This window comes from Ceratotherium simum, chromosome 27, assembly GCF_057802395.1.
Source record: "Ceratotherium simum simum isolate JZ-2026a chromosome 27, ASM5780239v1, whole genome shotgun sequence".
NCBI lineage: Eukaryota > Metazoa > Chordata > Mammalia > Perissodactyla > Rhinocerotidae > Ceratotherium > Ceratotherium simum.
In genome coordinates this window covers 37239680-37261403 of record NC_141926.1, presented here as the reverse complement: position 1 = coordinate 37261403, position 21724 = coordinate 37239680, and positions in this window count along the sequence as shown.

The window sequence follows — 21724 nt, the reverse complement described above, 5'->3', positions numbered from 1 at the left end:
AGACGCATGGATTCTTATAATTAACCATGGAGTGGGGGGGTGGGAGAGAGGGTCTCTATTTCCAGAAAATACTGAAGGGAAAAAATTCTTTAGGTTGGCAAATAATCCCCAAGTAAACTTGTATAAGCAGACATTTCCAGATAGTGAGTGTTTATTAACTTGCTACAGCTGGTGAATGAGGGTTTTTGGCAGATCTACTCTAATAGGGGTAACTGCCCATGAGCCTTTTGAAGCAATATAAGCGTTATAAATGCAGGCAATTCTAAACTGGTTTTATGATGACACATTTAATTTAATGTCATTTACAGGGACTATAATATGTGTTATAGTATGCCAAAGGATTTTCCAATCTTCAGTGCCTTATGTAATCTTGTTGTTGGGGTCTAGTGAATATTTAGGAGGCAGTAACTGACTTGTTCTCCATGCAAGAAGTAGTATGATATGAACAATGTGCCACCTATACAAAAGAAGCTGCATAATGGAAGGAAAGAGAAAAGATAGAGAAGAAAATGTTAAGGGATACCTGGCACAATAGCAGCGGAGCACTGTCTGATACAGCACCTGAAGATGAGAGGATGGTGCAAAAAGACAGGACAGGGTTCTGTTGTGCCGTACACAGTGTCGCTAGGACTTGGAGTCCACTCGAAGGCACTAACAACTACAAAGTGGCCACAGGGTGGAATTGTTTAGATGGCTTTCAAAGAATGGGATGAAAACAGAAACTTGACAGGATTCACATTAAGGAGTGAATAGCTCATTATCAACATACAGTGGGATGTAGAGATGAGAGAACTGCTCCACCCATCTCTCACATTGCCACATCTAATATTCTGTCTTTATTCTGCCTAAAGAAATTCAAATTTAATTGTGAAGATCATGATTTAGAATGAAATATATTGAATGGGCAGCGAGTAGGAGATGAGGGTTGTAAATTTACACTCTAAAAATTAAGTAAAAGTAAAAGGCCTAGATTTGCTTGTCCAATCTCTGGATGGGGATCTTAAGACATACGCAAAGAGTTGGGTGACATATTGGGTGTGGCGTGCAACACACTTTAGATTTTCTAGATACAGAACTTCAGTATAACCCCTCATGGATACAGATGGCACTCTGATAGGCTTGAAGGCTTTACTGGGAGTTTATGGAGATGTGTGGTAGAGGAAGTTAAAGGGAAGTTTGAAGAACAAATCATAAAATTGGACTGGAGAGATTAGTCTGTGGTCACATAGACTTTACCTGAGTGAATAATTTGGGTGGATATTGTTTGTGAATGGGGCGTGTTTCCCTTACCCTTTCCATAGACTTAAACGTGTTCTTCAACCAGTTAATCGGTCAAGCTAAATATTGGACTTATCCCATCTCTCTAGAGCAAACATTAAGCAATACAGTATTCCAGGAGGGCAATCAATGCGAGTTCACCATTATGATTAAGGGAATGGTTGAAGGGAGATTTTAAATTCCCCCTAACGTCTTTTTTATCAATCATATATGGCCAGTATGCAAAACAGATGGTTCCAGGAGGTTGACAATAGACAAACATAATTAAACAAGGTGATTCCTTAGATTGATTCAGCTGTACTTGATATGGGGTAGGCTTCATAGGAAGTACAACAAGCCAAGGGGAACAGCAGGTCACAAAACTAATGCTTTCATTTCCATACAAATTTGGAGTTCATCCAGGCACAAAGGTAAGGTTGCCAGATTTAACAAATAAAACATAAGAGCCCAGTTAAATTTGAACTTCATATTTAAAAAAGAATCTTTTTTTTTAGTGTAAGTGTGCCCTGACTATTGTATGGGACAAATAATGTATTTTATCTGGCAACTCTATGCGGCATTCTTCTGGATTGGAATTTAGTATACAATTATCGTTTTGCCATAATTTGATGTTTGAATTGCCATAATCTAGTAAGGCAGGACTTGGATCCGGTGATCCTTTAAAGTATGTTAATATGCTACATTGATGATATCACGGCAGGCCTCCTCTGAGGAGGAAGCACAAGAAGAGTTAAGGACTGTAGTCACCAGTGCTACAAATAGACGCTAACTGAAAAATCCAACCACAACTGGAGTGTCAGTCCAGTCTGTGGAATTCCCGGCAGGTCCCTACTCGAGGGCTGCCTGTGCAGCTGCTTTTCACAGCCCGTTAAACAGACACTCACCACCTTGTTATGGGATGTTGGTGAAAACTGCCTCAACCGTAAAAGGGCATCAGGTAATTCAGGAGTCTGAAATACTGATTATGGCTGGGGTGACATAAAAGAGATATTCAAGGGCCAGCCTGTGGCTTAGCAGTTAAGTGCGCGCGCTCCACTGCTGGCGGCCCGGGTTCGGATCCCGGGCGCACACCGACGTACCGCTGCTCCGGCCATGCTGAGGCCGCGTCCCACATACAGCAACTAGAAGGATGTGCAGCTAAGACATACAACTACCTACTGGGGCTTTGGGGGAAAAATAAATAAATAAAATTATAAAGCCTCTGAATCCTTTAATAAAAAAAAAAAAAAACAGATATTCAAATAGAGAAGAAGCCCAGCAAAGACTACTCATTAGATGGAGGTAGTATTCTCTTGGCATACTAAGCAGGGGAAGTTCAAAAGAATCCACCTTTTCTATGAGCAGATTAGTTCACTGCCATAGCACTGACTCTAGAACACTCCAAGGACATTCCTGCCCCCATTCCTACATAAGCTGAACAGTATGATTCTCCCCAACTGAGTCAAAACAGACTTCCTGGTTCCCAATCGAGGGTTTCATTTTTGGTTGAAAATCATCTGCAGTACACCCTGCAGATGGTAAATTCTTAGCGACAGAAGGTCAGAGCTGAGAGCTGTTTATTTCACAGTAGAAGAGAAGCTAGGCTTGGGTGCTTAGGGCACTGTTTGAATATTTACAGACTGTTGGGCAATAGCTGGTGACCTTGCAATATGGACAGGCAAAGAGAATCCTAGATGAGTAGACAATAAAAAAACCATCCTATGGAGTTCTCAATAATGGAAGTTTCTCTAGGAATTTATAGAAATAAAGTGGTTCGTGTAGACATTTTACCTGCTCTCTCCTCACTGAACCCTGGGGGGATAGCCTTAGCGTGTGCTCACATATGCATCCATTTCCAACCACTTCTTTGTCTGCTACAGTTCTCTGGGACTCATGAATACAAGCCCCGTTGGCTCTCAGAGCCAAGCAATCTGGACGCCCATCTCTCAGATGGCAGCTGTAAAAGTTGAGGTGCTAGACATGTGGACAAGCTCCTTCCAGGGAGATGCTGTGACTTGGTTTTATTGTTGGACAGAACTGGAGGGATAAGGTGGGGAGGTACCCACCAGCTCCCCTGGTCTCTGGGGAAGATCACAGCCAGGGCCTGCATGTGTGCTGATTAGAAGCCAGACCCTTAGGCAGCAGCTTGTAAAGTATGCAGTCAAGCCCCTTCCAACCACACAACAGACAAACAAATAATCAAAAACAAAAATCAGTCGCCAGCTCAGAAAGAGTTTGGGATGTTAAGGCAGATGCCTTTGTCATACCTCCAAAGGCTTCCTCCCTAGCTACATGAAACACACGGAAATGTGGATACTCACACCATGCACCGATGGACAGAGAGAACACGCAGTACCCTGGCACCCTTTGAAATTGCTATCAGGAAAAGAAACTATACCTATTTTCAACAGGAGAGAACTCATTTGAAAATGGCTTGGGGAACAATTCCCCATAGTCAAGAGTTCCATCATTTCTAGCAAGTGGATTATATTGGACCTATACCAATAGCCTCAGGGTGCTACTAATTGTTATTAACTGGGATTGACACTTATTCTACTTTATGCTTTGCTTATCTTGTAACACAAGCAGCTTTGGATAATACAATTAAAAGTCTGAGAGAGTAAATTCTCTATCAATTTAGACTACCTGAATATATTTCTTCTTAATCTTATTATATACTTGTATGTATGAAAAAAAAGGCAAGGAAGCATAGTATAAGGACATATCACATTCCTACCACACCCGCAGAGCACTGATCTCATTTAAAATTAAAATGAGTAATTGGAGCACCTGTTACTCAAAATATGTGATGAAAATGTTTAAACATATGGATCAATTATTTAAATGATTGTGTTCTCATGTTGCATATGAAAGGAAGTAAGCCAGGCACTTGACTGGAAAGGTTTCAAAGATCAAACGTGAGAAGGAAGAAAGGAGGAGGATGAAAGTACAGAGCTTTCTATCTTTCCCACCTCACAAAATTTTTCTTTGATTTTGTCTGATCCCGTAGGCCCAGGCCCAGGTGTGGACCTATGAATATCCAAAGAAGTTGATATAAATACACAAGACACACTATTTATGCCATTATATTTGACAGCTCCTGGTCCTAAAGTACTGTAGAATGTATCATCACTTCACCCCATGCAGCCAAGTTGGGGTTAACTGTGGCTGCAACTCCATCACCATCAACTAAGACAGTCCTGTGATTTTTTTGCCAGTCCAATCCATTGGCGTCTATCTCAAGTGGATCTGATAAAAGTGTTGGTCAGTTTTCTGTATTGTCTGCTTTATGTGTAAGGAGTACAGCTGAGCCATGAGGAGAAAGCCTGAGCAAGGAGAGAGGAATGTGGATCAAAGAGATGGTACATGGAAACAGGAGATTCTGCAAGCAGGAGGAATGCTCATAAGTGGGTCAGAGTACTGGAATGAAGTCAATCATGCCATTTTCTTAAGAGAATGTCAGATCTAGAGAATAACCCTGTCCACTATTTCTTTCAGATCTGGTACTGTCTAATGGCTGATACTGAGAGAAAACTCCTGTGGAGACCTGTGATTTCCACAGAAAGAAAATTAGATTTCTACTGATTTATAAATTCTACCTAAATACTACACTTGGATAATCTGGGGGAATAAAATGATGTGTATCCTGATGAATCAAATTCCTGGTAGCCAAAAACAGTTAATCATCCGGTTGTACTTTATAGGATATCTTACCATTCTGATTAATTTTCAAATAAGCTGAGAGAAATACTACCAGTGAATAATATGGGGTGGAGAATTCTTATCAGCAGAGCTTCTAGACTCTTTGGAGCTGCACTCCACAATAATACCTCAGTATAATGGGAAAAAGATTGCTGCCATGAGACTGTCAAAGCTTGATTTACTCCTCTAATTACACCAAATGTGAATTTAGATAGAAAATATATAAGGAAAGTGGGTATTAAATTAGCAGACATTAAGAGATAAGACTTTAGGTGCTATTTGGTTGCCATGTATTACCAAAATCACCCCCTATGAAGGTTGGCGAAGGAAATTTATAGGAAACTTTGTGGGATGGAGTTGTATTTGATGGCAGAATGTATCCTATAACAGGCCCATGGGACACAAAATATCTTTGGGTGCACAAATCCCAGTAATATTAATTGGCAACAACATGTGTGATGGCTTGATCAGCTCTGGCTCTGCTATGTCAGTGCTATTCTATGCTGTGCTCTTAAAGGATTTTAGGAGCTGGTCTACGGGTCTGAGTCAATCTAAAATAACATTCCTGGAGGCTCTTCATAATCATGAAAAAGACTTGCTGATCCAAATAAAGCTCCTAGCAGGAATTCTCTTCCAAAAAACATTAGAAGAATTCAACTTTAGAGGAAAATAAAGCCATAAGTGATTGGACTAATAAAATAAACTGCTCTAAGGTAAGAATGCTGAGAGATAGCTTGAACTCTTATTGAAGAAGGACTGTTGGATACTGTAATCAATGTGGAATCTGATGTATTTTAAGATCAGTAGCCAGGATTTCTAGAATCCCAAGATAGAGAGGTTCATTTATGGGAATCTTATTTATCATAACATTATGGCATATGTTATGATAGGGTTCCACTTGACTGATGATTTGATCATCATTTCTAATAGCCTAGAGACTGTACCTAGAAAGCAAATTTTCTTTTTTGTGTTGTGACTCATCTGGGACAAGACAGATAAAGGAAGAATACTGTGTCATCCCTATGGGATGTATATGGGCTATGTTACATAATGATATCTGGAAGTTAATGTATTAGTAATCTGTTGCTATGTAATGACAAAGATGGCCTTAATGTTCCCTTCAGCTTGACCAAACTTTAGACAGGTTTCTTCCTAATGAGAAACCTTTTACCTCTCTTTTCTTAGAGCATTTACTTTAGAAAAATTGCAATTGTAAATTCTTTCTTTGCCCTTTAAATGTAAATCTTCTACAATCCAGAGACCTGTCTTTCTCAGAGCTTTCTCAGAGACCTGGGAGCCATCCCTTTGAAATTTAACTCTTTTTTTTTTTTTTTTTTTGGTGAGGAAGATTAGCCCTGGGCTAACATCCATGCCCATCTTCCTCTGCTTTATATGTAGGATGCCTGCCACAGCATGGCTTGATAAGCAGTGCATTGGTCCACACCCGGGATCTGAACCTGTGAACTCTGGACCGCTGAAGCAGCATGCATGAACTTAACCACTATGCCACCAGGCCAGCCCCTGAAATTTTCTTTTTTTTTTTTGTGAGGAAAATCAGGCCTGACCTAACATCCGTGCTAATCCTCCTCTTTTTGCTCAGGAAGACCGGCTCTGAGCTAACATCTATTGCCAATCCTCCTCCTTTTTTCTCCCCAAAGCCCCAGTAGATAGTTGTATGTCATAGTTGCACATCCTTCTAGCTGCTGTATGTGGGACGTGGCCTCAGCATGGCCGGAGAAGTGGTGCATTGGTGCGTGCCCGGGATCCGAACCCTGGGCCGCCAGTAGTGGAGCACGTGCACTTAACCGCTAAGCCACGGGGCTAGCTCCTGAAATTTAATTATTTGGAAAGATAGCACCCCTATCTCTTAGTCTCTGTTGCTGGTAGGAGCCTAACTTCCATGAGTGCCAATCAGCAAACATAGACAGCAGATAGCCTCATCACCTTGACCAACCTTCCCCCTCATGTTCTCTCATACTTTTCTATCAGCTGACTCCAGAGTTTAAATGTTCTCGTCTTTTATTTCAGCAGAATTCTGTTCAATCTCTCCCCACTATTGCATTAATCTCTCCCCAATTGCAGTAGTCTTGAATAAAGTTTTCTTTGTCATTTTTAACAAATGTCTGTTACAATTTCTCTTTCGCAGTAGTGATATTACCATAAAATTAGTGACTTGAAAACAACACGTATTTATTATCTCATAGGAACGGACGTGAGGGTACTATGTGTCTGGAGATTTGAGAAAGAACACTAGTTAGCTAGCTTTCCTTGAGCTACTGAAATATATTACCAGTCATTTGTTGATAGGGTACCTAGTTTCTCAAAACTGTTGCTGCCAACTAACTCACTTGTCACTCTTGAATTGTTTTACTTTATTTCATGCGCTGATCACCATCAGAAATCTTAGGCATTTATTTGTGTGTTGTTTCTATCTTTGTCTGATAAAATGTAAGCTCCATGAGTGGTAGGACTTGGTATTTTTTATACTCTTGTATTCCCAGCAGCTACAATAATATCAGGTATATGTCCTCAAAATATTTTGATTGAATGAGTGAATGTTTACTATCATGCTGGGTGTTTCATTGCTGATGCTCTCAAAAAATATATGTAAGTAAAATGCTTTAGAAAAAGTATTTATTTATTTATTTTATAACTATTATCATTAGGTTTTTTTACTGTTGAGAAATCTGGAGAAAATCACCCTTGATGTTCTACTTTAAAAATCTCTGGGAGAAAAATCTGTCATTTGAGTGTCTGTTAAAAGAGGAACAGCTAAAATGTATTTGCACAGAATTGTAAGTTTAATGTTTCCTTGGGGCATTCTGTTCTAGAGCTTTCAATCATTTCCTCATCCCTGCTCTGAAATGCCTGAGTCTTTTTAGACACTTGGTAATTTCTGAAGCATTTTTCTCATTCTGAAAATTCTTACTTGGATAGAGTACTTTTCTTCATGCTCTTTAAAAATCAATTTTACTTTTTTACTTTAGCTTCATAGTTTTATCTATTTCAGTGAATGATGGTTGATTCTTCCCATTAAAGCTTTCTCAAAGCTAAAAACCTTGCAGTTCAAAGCTCAGGATAATAATTTGACAATATTTTTGAAGTCTGTCAAAAATCTTGAAATACTAGGATGCTCAAGTATTGAGTTACGTAATCGTTTTGCTTACTCTTACTACCTCTACACGTACCCAGGTTTTCTTGAATTGTAATTGACCACACTTCTTTTAATAGAAGGATCATCTTAGATGTGTGAATGTTGTATGAGTGTGTGTGTGTAAGATTACAGTAAGATAAACTTAAAAGTGCAAGGGAAAAAAATCCCTTTGGGGTGAAAAGAACACAAGAGTAGAATAGAGATCAGACTCCGGACCAAGATTGCAACATAGGAGGCTCCTGAATTTCCCTCTTCTCACAGACACAATGAATGTACAACTACACATGGAGATTTCTCTAAGAGAAATCCAGAAACTGGCTGAGTGACTACTACACATTGAGCGAGTAAGAAAATACCCACATTGAAATGGGTGGGAAAGGCTGCATCAAACTCTCACCATAACCCCACTCCTGGCATAGTGCCATACAATTGGGAGGGCATCCCCAAGTCCCAGGTTCTCCCTGAGAAGCAATTGATTTGGACTGCACATTTAGAATCCCACCCAAAGGACAGACCCTCAAAACATCCAGCTCTGAAAGCTAATCAGAATTGCATTCACGAGTCCCACAGGACTGTAGAAAACAAAGAGGCAGTTGTTAATGGGCACATGAGCACTCGTGTGGCTATTCCCCCAAGGTTCAGTGCAAAGGAAGCAGACAAAAATGCCCCTATGTCAGTCATTCCCTGGAAGAGGCTCAACTGCATACTTTACAAGCTGCTCTCTGAGGGTCTGGCTTCTAATTAGCACACACCTACGTGCTGTCTGTGATCCTCCTAGAGCCCAGAGGAGCTGGTGGGCACTTCTCCATCTTCTCCCTCCAGTTCACTCCAACAATAAAATCAAGTCACCAGCATCTCCCTGGAAGGAGCTCATTCACATGTCTAGCACTCCAATTTTTATGGCTGCTGTCTGAGGGGTGGGTCTCCAAATCACATGTCTCTGATAGCCAACAGGGCTTGTATTCAGGAGTCTCACAGGACTGTAGCAGACAAAGAAGTAGTTGCTAATGGGAGCATGTGTAAGGACATGTTGAGGCTATCCCCCCTTAAGGCTCAGTGCAGAGAGAGCTGACAAAAATGCACATCTCCCAGTCTTTCCCTGGAAGGGGTTGGACTGCATACTTTACAAGCCTGAGGGTCTGGCTTCCAATTAACGCACAACTAGGTGCTGAATCTGATCCTCCCCTTTGGAACATGGACAGGTCTTGGCACATCCTCGACTACTCGGAGACACTAAGAAAAAAGTCAGTGGCTTGGACAATCACAGTGGTTTGAGAGGCAACCATGACCTTGAGCTTGGTTGATTGACAATGTTCATCTCCTACACAGGACAAGTCTAGGAGAGGACTAGGAGACAACTAAGACTAGGAGAGGTGGCTGTTTTATCTAACGCACAGAAACCAACAGAGTCAAGAAAAGTGAAGAAACAAGGGAATATGTTTCAACAAAAGAACAAGATAATTTCCAGAAACCAATCTTAATGAAAAGGAGATAAGTAATTTACTTGATAGGGAGTTCAAAACAACAGTCCTAAAGATGCTCACTGAGGTCAGAAGAGCAAGTCATCAACAAAATGAGAATTTCAATGAAGAGATAGAAAATATAAAAAAGTACCAAACAGAAATCATAGATCCGAAGAATATAATAACAACTGAAAAATTCAGTAAAGAGGTTCAACAGCAGACTACATTAAGTAGAAGAAAGGATCAGTGAAGACAAGGCAATGGAATTTATCCAAACAGAAGAGCAAAAGGAAAAAAAAAATGAAAAAGAGTGAAGATAGGTTAAGGGGCTTATGGGAGGCCATCAAGAGTCTGATATACACATTATAGGAGTCCCAGAAGGAGAAGAAAGAGAGATAGGGGCAGAAAACTTATTCAAACAAATAATGGCTGAAAATTTCCCTGACCTGGGGGAAAGAAGTAAACTTCCAGATCCAGGAAGCCCAAAGAGTGCCAAATAAGGTGAATCTAAACAGATTCAAACTGAGACATGTTATAATTAAATTGTCAAAAGTTACAGACAAAGAGAATCTTAAAAGCAGCAAGACAAAAGCAACTTGCTGCATCTGAGGGAACCACAATAAGACTATCATGGATTTTTCAGCAGAAAGTTTACAGGGCAGAAGTGAGTGGGATGATATATTCAAAGTGCTGAAAGAAAAAAACTGTCAATCAGTATTTAGAGAATACTCTACTTTACAAAGTTGTTCTTCAGAATTGAAGGGGCAATAAAGAGATTGACAGACAAGCAAAAGCTGAAGGAGTCCATCACAACTAGACCAGCCTTACAAGAAATGTTAAGAGGAGTTCTATAAGCTAAAACAAAAGGCTGCTAATTAGTAACATGAAAACATATGAAAGTATAAAACTCACTAGTAAAGGTTATTATGTAGTTAAATTAAGAATACTCTAATGTTGTAATGGTGGTGTGTAAACGATTTATAACTCCAGTATGAAGGTTAAAAGACAGAAGTAGTAAAAATAACTATAACTACAGTAATTTATTAATTGACACACAATATAAAAAGATGTAAATTGTGACATCAAAAACATAAAATGTGTGGAGGGGTTTACAAATGTAGAGCTTTAGAATATGTTCAAACTAAAGTTATTATCAACTTAAAATGAACTGTTATAAATATGAGATGTTTTAGTAAGCCTCATGTTAACCACAAAGCAAAAACCTATAGTGGATACAAAGAAGATAAAGAGAAAGGAATCAAAGCATTCCATCAGCAAATAACAAAAGAAGAGAGCAAGAGAAGAAGAAAGGAACTACAAAACAGCCAGGAAACAATTAACAAAATGGCAATATAAGTCCATATCTATCATTAATTACTTTAAATGTAAATGGACTAAACTCCCCAATCAAAGATGGAGAGTGGCTGAATGGATAAAAATATGATACCCAATTATTTGCTGCCTACAAGAGATTCCTTTCAGCTTTAAGGACATATGTATATACTGAAAGTAAAGGGATGGAAAAATATATTCCATGTGAATGAAAACCAAAAGAGAGCAGGGGTAACTATACTTTTATCAGACAAAATAGACTTTAAGCCAAAGACCGTAACAAGAGACAAAAAAGATCATTATACAATGATAAAGGAGTCAATCCAACAAAAGAATATCACATTTGTAAATATATATACACCCAACATAAAAGCACTTAAACTTATAAAGCAAATACTAACAGATCTGAAGGGAGAAATAGACGGCAACACAATAATAGTAGGGGACTTCAGTACTTCACTTTCAACAATAGATAGATCATCCGCACAGAAAATCAATAAGGAAACATTGGACTTAAACTACAGGTTAGACCAAATGGACCTGACAGACATATACAGGAGATTTCATCCAACAGCAGTAGAGTACACATTCTTCTCATGTGCACACAGAACATTCTCCAGGATACATCATATGTTAAGTCACAAACAAGTCAATAAATTTAAGACTGAAATAATATCAATCATCCTTTCAAAATATGTGAAACTAGAAACTAGAAATCAGTTACAAAAAGAAAACTGGAAAATTCACAAATATGTGGAGATTAAACAACATGCTCCTGGTCAAAGAGTCAAAGAAGAAATCAAAAGAGAAATCAAAACACATCTTGAAACACAAGAAAATGGAAGCACCACATATCAAAACTTATGGGATGCAGTAAAAGCAGTTCTAACAGGGAAATTTACAGCAATAAATGTCTACATTAAGAAAAACAGTCTCATTAAACAACCTAACTTTATACCTCAAAGAAATACAAAAAAGAAAGACAAACTAAGCCCAAAGATGGTAAATGAAATTAAGAAAAAATATAACTGCTCCTTGTCATCGGTATTGGCAATGTTTTTTTTTGACATGACACCAAAAGTACAGGCAACAAAAGCAAAAATAAACAAATAGGACTGCATCAAACTGAAAAGCTTCTGCACAGCAAAAGAAATCATTAACAAAATGAAAAGGTGACCTATGGAATGGGAGAAAATATTTATAAAACACTATTCTATAAGAAGTTAATATACAAGGAACTTGTACAGCTCAATAGCAAAAAATAAATAACCCAATTAAAAAATGGTCAAAGGACCTGAGTAAATACTTTTCCAAAAAAGACATACAAATGGTTAACAGGTACATGAAAAGGTGCTCAACTTCACTAATGATCAGGGAAATGAAAATCAAAACCACAATGAGATATCACCTTACACCTGTTAGATTGTCTATTATCAAAAGGATAAGAGATGAAAAATGATGGTGAGAATGTGGGGAAAATAGAATCCTTGTACACTGTTGGTAGGAATGTAAACTCCTACAGCCACTAGGGAAAACAATATGGAAGTTCCTCAAAAAAATTAAAGGTAGAACCACCTTATGATACAGTGATCCCACTTTTCAGTAAATATCCAAATGAATCAAAATCACTATCTCAAAAAGATATCTATACTCCTATTTTCATTGCAGCAATATTTACCATAGCCATGATATGGAAACAACCTAAGTGTCTGTTGACAGTTGAATAGATCCGAAAAATGTCCTTTCTCTCTCTCTCTCTCTCTCTCTCTCTCTCTATCTCTCTCTCTCTCTATATATATATATATATACACACAATGGAATATTATTCAGCCTTAAAAAAAGGAAATCTTGCCTTTTGTGACATGGATGAACCTGGAGGGCATTATACTAAGTGAAATAAACTGGACAGAGAAAGAAAAATACTGCATGCTATCACTTATTTATGGAATCTAAAAAATAAAGTCACATTCACAGAAAGAGAGTGTATGAGAACAGTACGGTGGTTGCCAGAGTCTGGATGATGGGGGAAATCGGAAGTTGGTAAAATGGTACAAACTTTCAGTTATAAATGAATGAAGTCTGAAGATTTAATGCATAACATGGTGATTGTAGTAGATAATACTGTGTTGTATAATTGAAATTTGCTAAGAGAGTAGAATATTAGTTTTCTCACCAAAAAAAAAAAAAAACGGTAAATATGTGAGGTGATGGATGTTTTAATTAACCTGATAGTGAGAATCCTTTCACAATGTATCCATATAACAAATCATCACATTGTACACTTTAAATATACTGCAACTTCATTTGTCAATTATACTTCAATAAATCTGTAAAAAAGAGAAAAATATAAAGAATGTATATAGTGGAAGCCAGAAATATATCACGACAAGACCTTATTCATTTTTTTCTCATCCCTTCCTATTAATTGAGATAGCCAGATACGCTTTGTTTTGCTAATCCTGTAAATTACACTTTAATGGAAATTATATTCATTCCTGTAACATAGATTCCAGTGATGACTACACGATTTGGGACCCCAAAACAGAGAAAGATGGCAATTACTAGATGCAACACGAATTCAGGAAGAAGGCAAGAGTGCTTTGCATACTTCCACAAAGTGTTTCTCATGAACCTGCTTAGTGTTGGTGAGATGCTGAAGTGTATTAATTATAGGATAACACTTATTAGATTTGATAAAATGCTATGGAAACAAATCGTCTGGTAATGGATTTGAAGGAACTTTACAATGAATCAAAAACATGATTTAGGGGTATTTTTCCTAGAAATGGATTTGAAGATAGATTCATTAAGAAGATAAAATAAATTGAACCTTAAGATTTAATAAATGTGTAGTTTGAAAAGTAAAAGGAATATAGGATAATCTAGAGATTTTTAAGATATGTAAGTTTGTTTGGGGTGGTTGATTAACTCAGATATTGGATAGAGAATGAATAATTCAGTGGTGAAAGATACTTTATATTTACTTAAATTTAAAATAAGTCACTCAAATAATGATTTCAGTTACTTATTATTGATGTGTAACAAGCTACCTTAACACTTAAGAACTAAAACTACAGTCTATTCTCTCTCGGTTCTGTGTGTTGATTGGGCACAGCAGGTCAGTTCTTCTTAGCAGTTTCTCAACTAATTACCATTTTAGATGGTGGCTGAATGTTCGACTTAGTTGAACATTGAAGATGGCTACTTTCTCTCAGGTGTGGAACTGGGATGGGATGGCTTAATGGCATCTCTTTCTCCATATGGCTAGCTGAGTTTTCCTCATAGCAAGATGGTTTGTCTCACGGTAGTTGGACATTTCATTTAGTGGCTTGTTTTGTACAGAATATGCATCCAGAAGTTTCAGAAGGAAGTTGAAAGAGAAGAAGGCCCATAATGGCACTCCCTCTGTGTCTCATTTGTCATGCAAATCACCAAGACCAGCCTAGGTACAAAGTGAGGGAAAGATTAGGCTCCACCTCTTATGTGAAAATGAGACGTGAGTACATGGAAGGAAATAATTGATCATAAATATCTGGGGGATAAGCTATCACATTGATATCCCCAAACCAAGTACTTGCTTTTGTGTGAATATAAGGAGAGATGGACAGGGTAAATATGTAGATTTGGGAATCTTGAGCCTATAAGGTGTGGTTGTAACCACAATAGTTAATGTAATAGTTCAGAGATAGTATGAGATATAAGAAGAAGAATATATTTAAACAGAAGTTGGTGTATGCTAATGTTTAAGAACTCAGTATCAAGAACTTTGTAGGATCTGAGATTTTACCCTCTTTGAAAGCTTTCCACACTTCCATGGATGCTGGCATAACACACAAGATTCCTGGGTTAGAGGATGATGTTACATGACCTTCCTGTTTGCACCAGTTTTCGGCCCCTCAAGTTCTACAAGGGTGATGTGGTTGAGTATAGATGGATGTTGTTCATGTAGTGAGGTTGTATCCAGGTTGAGAACCTTGAATATAGAAAACCCCAATTTTTTTATAATGGTTGCAAGCAAACCTGAGCAATCTTTGCCCTGAATGATGTTATTATCTATATTATACTGGACAACAAGCAAACCTGTCCTCTGTTCTACAGGGAGATATCAGCTTTGTCTTCCAAGGTTGCTTGATATATGAATGTCGTTGAAAAGTATAGTCATGTTCCATTGCTGCCATAACAAATTATCACAAACTTAGAGGCTTAAAATTACGCAAAGTTACTATTTCACGGTTATGTAGGGCAGACATCTGAGTTGGCTTAACTGGTTTCTCTGCTCCAGGTTTCACCTGTCTGAAATAAAGATGTTGGCCAGCTGGTCTGTTATCTGGAGACTCTGAGAAAAATTCTCTTCTAAGCTCATTCAGATTGTTACAGAATCTAGTTCCTCATGATTGTGGGGTTTAGGTTATCATTTCCCTGCTGTTTGTTATCTGGGGGTTGCCCTTAGCAACTAGAGGCTTCTCTCTGGTCCTTACCCATGGGTCCCTATATTGTAAAGCCAGAGAAGTCACATAAAATCTTTATCATACTTAGAATATCTCTGACATATTCACAGGTTCTAGGGATTAGTGTGTGCAACTCCTTAGGGGGACCATTATTCTACTTACCGCACAAAGGTAGACTTGAAAAAAATCTGTCAGGGCTTCTGCTCACAAGACATGAGAAACTTATGGAAAATTGTCTCCTAATACTTCATAGAGGTGAAAGAGTCACTAAAGAAAGCATTTTAAACTGATCATGTTCAAAACGAAAATAAGGAAAGAGTAATGCCACTGGAAAAAAAATAAGTGAAAATTTAAAGTAAATACAATGACAGTGTCAAATTCTATATTCAGATAAGTTGAGGTAATAGATATTTGTCCATATGTCCATTTGATTTAGTAATTAAATAGTCATTAGTTACTATTCAAAACCAATTTCAGCAGTTTTGTGGGGATGTACGCCAAATTGCATTGGAGGTTGGAGTAAGTATTTAGTGAAGAATAGACATCAGTAATTGCAAAGCTTACTCGTGAAGCAAGGGAGACATCAAAAAGTTTGAAGCTAGGCATGGAATCTGTGATGGGTTTCTTTGTAGGGGTGTGTGAAGGAGAGTTGGGCATATTCATAGGGTGAGAGGTTCATAAAAAGGGAAAGTCAAGGTTAAGTTACAGAAGAGAGAGAAGAATTGACTGGCTATGATTTCATAGAGACTGGAATAGATTAAATCAAAATCACAACCTTATTAAAGGGAGGGAGGAAATAATTGATGACCTGGGCATAATTTTATGGGGTAACAGAGACAAAGTAGATGGAGTTCATGCCCAAATTTTATAATATTCCAAAGGAAACACAAGAAAGTAGTGGATTAAATCAAGACACAGATATAGAGACACACCTTGACGTTGAGTTCAAGATTGAGGGAAATGAGAACATCATTGACTTATAAATACGATTATAGGAAGTAATAGAGCTTGGGTTGAGGGTATTCATGCATGAACTTCCTAATGGTGTGAAGGAGGTAAGGGATAATAATGTTTTCTGAAATTAAAGGTGGTGAAGGTTGGAAAGACATGAAGAGTTTTGATGATTATGGCTAATTATTGAGGGAGATGAGTGAAGATATCAGATAAGGACAAAGAAAAATACTGTGAATCAGCACAGGTGCTCATTGAAGGAGAAGGCCATGGATTTGAATTTTCAGCAATTCTACATGGTTTTCTTCAATAATGCTCAACGCCGGCCCCAAATCTCTGTTCACACAGAATTTTGGACCATATTTTCCATTCCTGAGGGAATGAAAAACCAGACCTTAGACTAAGAGAAATTATAGAGATAAATCCTAGATCACAAATAATACTGGGGCAAAAAGAGTAACCATGATGTAGGCTTAGAAAAGTCTAGCAGGTGGTAGAGAGAATGTTGAGTGTTGGCAAAGAGAATGTCTGGTTCTTTCAGTTCCAGGAGAAAAAAAATTATCATACCAATTCTATGCTATGAGAGCCTATAACTGTGCAAGTGTTCTGGTATAGTAATTGAATGCTTCATACTAACAACAACAACAAAATAGCCAAGCCACTCAATCAAATGAATGAAGGATCAGAATTGGTATGCCCTTTCTATCTAGAAGCAAATATACAAATCTTACTCGAAAAAATTATTTCTAAATCCAAGCCTCTTATTATGTTAAAAAAAAATCAGCCAAATGTTAACTCATAGTAAAAATTACTGAACCCAGAAGAAGCCAACCTACCGTTAATGAGAGACAGAGGATGAGAGAAATCTGTTCGACAACAAAGACCAGAATTGACTTTCATTTGTAAATATTTCTTTATATACGACTAAAAGGCAAAGATCTTTTCAAAAGTATAACCATAATACTGTCATTATATCTAAAACAATTCCTTGCTATTAACAGTATCTAGTCACTGTGCAAAATTCTCTGATTGCTTTATATTGACTTAGATTTTGTTGGCTCAACTCAAGATCCAGATAGACCATATAGTGCCACTGTTTGTTATGTTTCTTGGTCTTTTTTATATCTATAGATAACCCACTCTGCCTCTCTCTCTTTTTTTGACCTTGCAATTTGTTTGTTGAGAAACCACTTTGCTAGTCCTACCTGGAATTCAGATTGTATTGTCACACTGTATAGTATCGTGTTCTTCTCACCCATGTATTTCTTGATAATCAAATCTAAGGGCTCGAATAGATTTGGAATTCATTATTATTATTGTTGTTATTTAATTTCATTTTTTGGCAAGAATACTCCGTGGGTTATATTGTGTTCTCTTATCAGAAAGCACAGAATTTCTGACCGTTTCTTTGTTTTGCTAGCAACCTTGACCTTTTATTTCATGAGGTGTGAGAAAATAGCAGAGTTCTAAGCTTATATTTTCTTCTCCATTTATTAACTGAATTATATATACAGATTATACCTATAAAGGGAAAACATCCCTTCTTCAACTATTTGCTTACACTGTGGTACAGTTTACACTGACAAAGAAGAATACATTTTTATTTTGTTTTATTTAATTAAAAAAATCAAAATGATGGTGAGTTAATTCTCCAGCATCATCCAAAACTAACCAAAAAGGTTTGTTTTTTTGCTTTTGACCATTAGGAATCCATGGATTTAAACATATTTGATTTATTTCAATTTATTGCAGATTTTATGTTTTCCGTTTTGTTTTGTTTTTTCTTGATGACGCTTATATTAACCTCTTTTGACAATGGGAGCTTCTTCAAGTTGGCCACTAAATCTTTTTAACATGATTCAGGTAGATTTTGACAGGTTTTTTCTTTTTGTTGTGACAAGTTATTTTGGGCCTATCTAATACCTTTTTGCTCAGACCTGGAATTAGTTATTTTTACAAAGAATCCTTGATCCTTTTGTAAGGGGAAGTAGTATTTAGTGATCATCATTTGAGCACTATACTTCTCATTTTTACTTGTTGTAATAACTTGCTAGGGCTGTCATAACAAATTCCGTAGACTGGGTGGCTTAAACAACAGAAGTTTATTTTCTCACAGTTTAGGAGGCTGAAGTCCCAGATCAAGGTGCCGGCAGGGCTGGTCTCTCCTGAGGCCTCACTCTTGGTTTGCAGATGGCTGCTTTCTTGCTGCCTCTTCACATAATCCTCTGCAAGCACACACCTGATGTCTCTCTGTGTGTCTGAATTTCCTCTTCTTGTAAGGACACCAGTCAGATTGTATTAGGGCCCACCCATATGACCTCATTTCACCTTAATTACTTCTTTAAAGTCCCTATCTCCAAATACAGTCACAGCCTGAGGTACTGGGGGTTAGGACTTCAACATGTGAATTTTGGGGGGACACAACTCAGCCCGTAACACTGGTTATTTATTGTTATTTATTTATTAGTTTATTTATTGCCTTTTACGTGGAAATAATGAGGTAATTTATTATTTTTAAAAGATAGTAGATCATGAGTTATTTTATATTTGTCTGTTTTTTCTTGGTTCCTTATTAGTTGAATATTATTACTGGAAATAATTTAGGCATATTTACAGTTTTGTTTTTCTGTCCTTGGGTATGACCCACTAGAGATCTGTCATCAAATTTTTAAAATATAAAGTTAAATTAAAACACTTTTCTTTGTGATTTAGCCACCAACCACAAGCACAAGTTTTTTTTTTGTGAGGAAGATCGGCCCTGAGCTAACTTCCATGCCAATCTGCCTCTTTTTGTTGAGGAAGACCAGCCCTGAGCTAACATCTATTGCCAATCCTCCTCCTGTTTTTCCCCCGTTTTCTCCCCAAAGCCACAGTAGATAGTTGTATGTCATAGTTGCACATCCTTCTAGTTGCTGTATGTGGGACGCCGCCTCAGCATGGCCTGACAAGTGGTGCGTCCGGGTGCGCCCGGGATCCCAGCCCCGGCTGCTAGTAGCAGAGTGCGTGCTCTTAACTGCTAAGCCACGGAGCTGGCCCCACAGGTTTCTTTTTTAATTTGCTTTAGCTTTTGGGGATTTTACTTTAAATTTAATTTTATTTTGTTGTCATCATGTGAGGTATTTGCATGTTTCTAAAGTCAAATGCATGAATGGTTTCCTGTGAAACCCCTCTCAGTGTCAGTTGCTCTTGTCAGATGGACCTACCACGATTTTCCTGCAGAGTTAGGAACTCCTCTTTTCAAGGGTGAAGTCTTGTTGACAGTTAACTTTCTGGATTCTTGGTTTTCAGGGCCATCAGAATTCCCTTTATTTCACCTCTTTTCTTCCCACCTGGTTACTGATATACCACCAGAGTCTAATTGCTGTTGTTGATTTGACACCTTCCACTCATAATGTCACCCCCCTCCACTTTGTAATCTTAGGGATGTTTTGATGTTTTCTGAGGCAGATTGGATTTTTCAAAGATGGCTGTACATACAGTATATACATATATCTGTCTAGCTCCCATCTATGGTGCTGGTAAATGTTTAACAATTGACTGTTTGTGAGTGGGGAAAGGCTATAGTGTTGTTGCAGTTGTCAGTTTTCGTGGTGTAAATTCTACCTGCATGCCTGATTTAAAGCTGTCGCTGTGGTGCCACTGCAGGTGGAGTTGGGCAGTAATGCTAACTATCAGCCTATATGAGTCAGTTCTAGCCCACCGCTGATCCCGTCGCTCATGTTCTTTCTTCAGTGTGGTATTGACATTCTTCCATTGAGTTGGTGGAGATTATGTTATTCTCTTTGAACCTAGGCAGACTTTTCTAACAACTTCAACCAATAGATTAAAGCAAGAATGCTGCTGTGTGACTTCTGAATCTAGATCATAAAAAGCAATACCACTTTCTCCTGACTTTCAGGATATACACCTTAGAGCCCTGAGCCACGATATAAGTAGTCTAGCTACTGTGAAGCTGCCATACTGGAGTCAGCATGTGGAGTGACCAAATAGAGATGGAGAGAAATTTCCTCAGCCTGTTGTCTTTTCAGAGCAGGCAACAACCTAGTCTCCAGATGACTCCAGCCACAGCCAACATCATCTGACTGAAACCGCACAAGAGATCTCAAGCAAGAACTGCTTAGTTAGGCACATTTCGCTCTGAGACTTGTGACAGATAACAAGTTATTGTTATTTTTGTTACTATAACTTTTTTATTTAGACCTAATTTTAGACTTACAAAAAATTGCAAATATAGTACAAAGTATACTATTCTACCAACTTCCTCAAGTTTTCACTACCGACTTTTTCTGGGTCCAAGATCCAACCCAGGAACCCATATTATATTGCGCTAGTTTTAATCTACTAAGTTTTGGGGTGGTTTGTTATACAGGTATAGTACCTGGAGCATCATTTCCAAATTTTGGCCAATGAGAGTCCCTTTATGTTGACTTACGTGAAGGACACCTTCTGTTTTAGGCCCCAGAGTCACTCTCTGTGCCTCTCCTTCAACTTTCCTCTTTGTCCCAAAAGGCTGACATGGATCCTCTTGATCTACAGCCTTATGCACTAAAGATGCAACTTTTCTACCTCACATAAAAAAAACAATATATAATGATGGCATAGGGACAAGATAATTATAAAAGGACTCCCATTCAGAAAGGGGAACAGATCTGGGTGGTCACTCCCTTATGCTCTATGGCCTCATCCAAAGTGATCATTAGAGATATTAATTCCATTTTCATTTCTCATCTTGTTTCTGGCTGAGAGAAGTTTGGAGAGGCCCTCAGGTCGTTTTAAGCCCCAAAGAATCACTTTCTATTTTGAGTCCAGGTCCATGGTCTTTATAAGTCTTTACAGACTTGCTAGTTTTCTTTCTTTTCTTTTTTAATGTTTAGTTCTCTGACAGTTATTTTCTAGATATAAGTCTGTGCTTTGCTGTAGGACATTTCTTTGTGTTCTTGTCTACATGCCTCTTTTTATCCTCAACTAAAGTGGACCTCACAGGCTTTGATGGGAGAGTCTCATGTTTAGCCCTTGTCCCTGACCCATTTGTGTTAAAATAAGCAGATATGTTGGTGTCATATTAACGAATTCAATTCACCAGTTGTTAAATTTACAATACTTTTTATTTGATCCTTTCTGCAAAGCTGAGTTTTAGTCAGATTTTGTTTACTTGGCTATTTCTCAATTTTAATTTTTACTATTGGGGTTAAAGGATAGTTGACTTTTCCAAATTTATTAGTTTCCAAATTTCTGGATTATTTCTGAGAATTTTTATTCCTTCTTGCACACTGGCTGATTCTGAACTTATCTTTTATAATAATTTTAAAGAGCAGCAAATAACAAAATATGCTATTATAACTCTATCTTAAGACTCTTCCCTAAGAGCTACAAGTATATTAGGCAAATTGTCTGTCATCAATACTGTTACAGGAAAT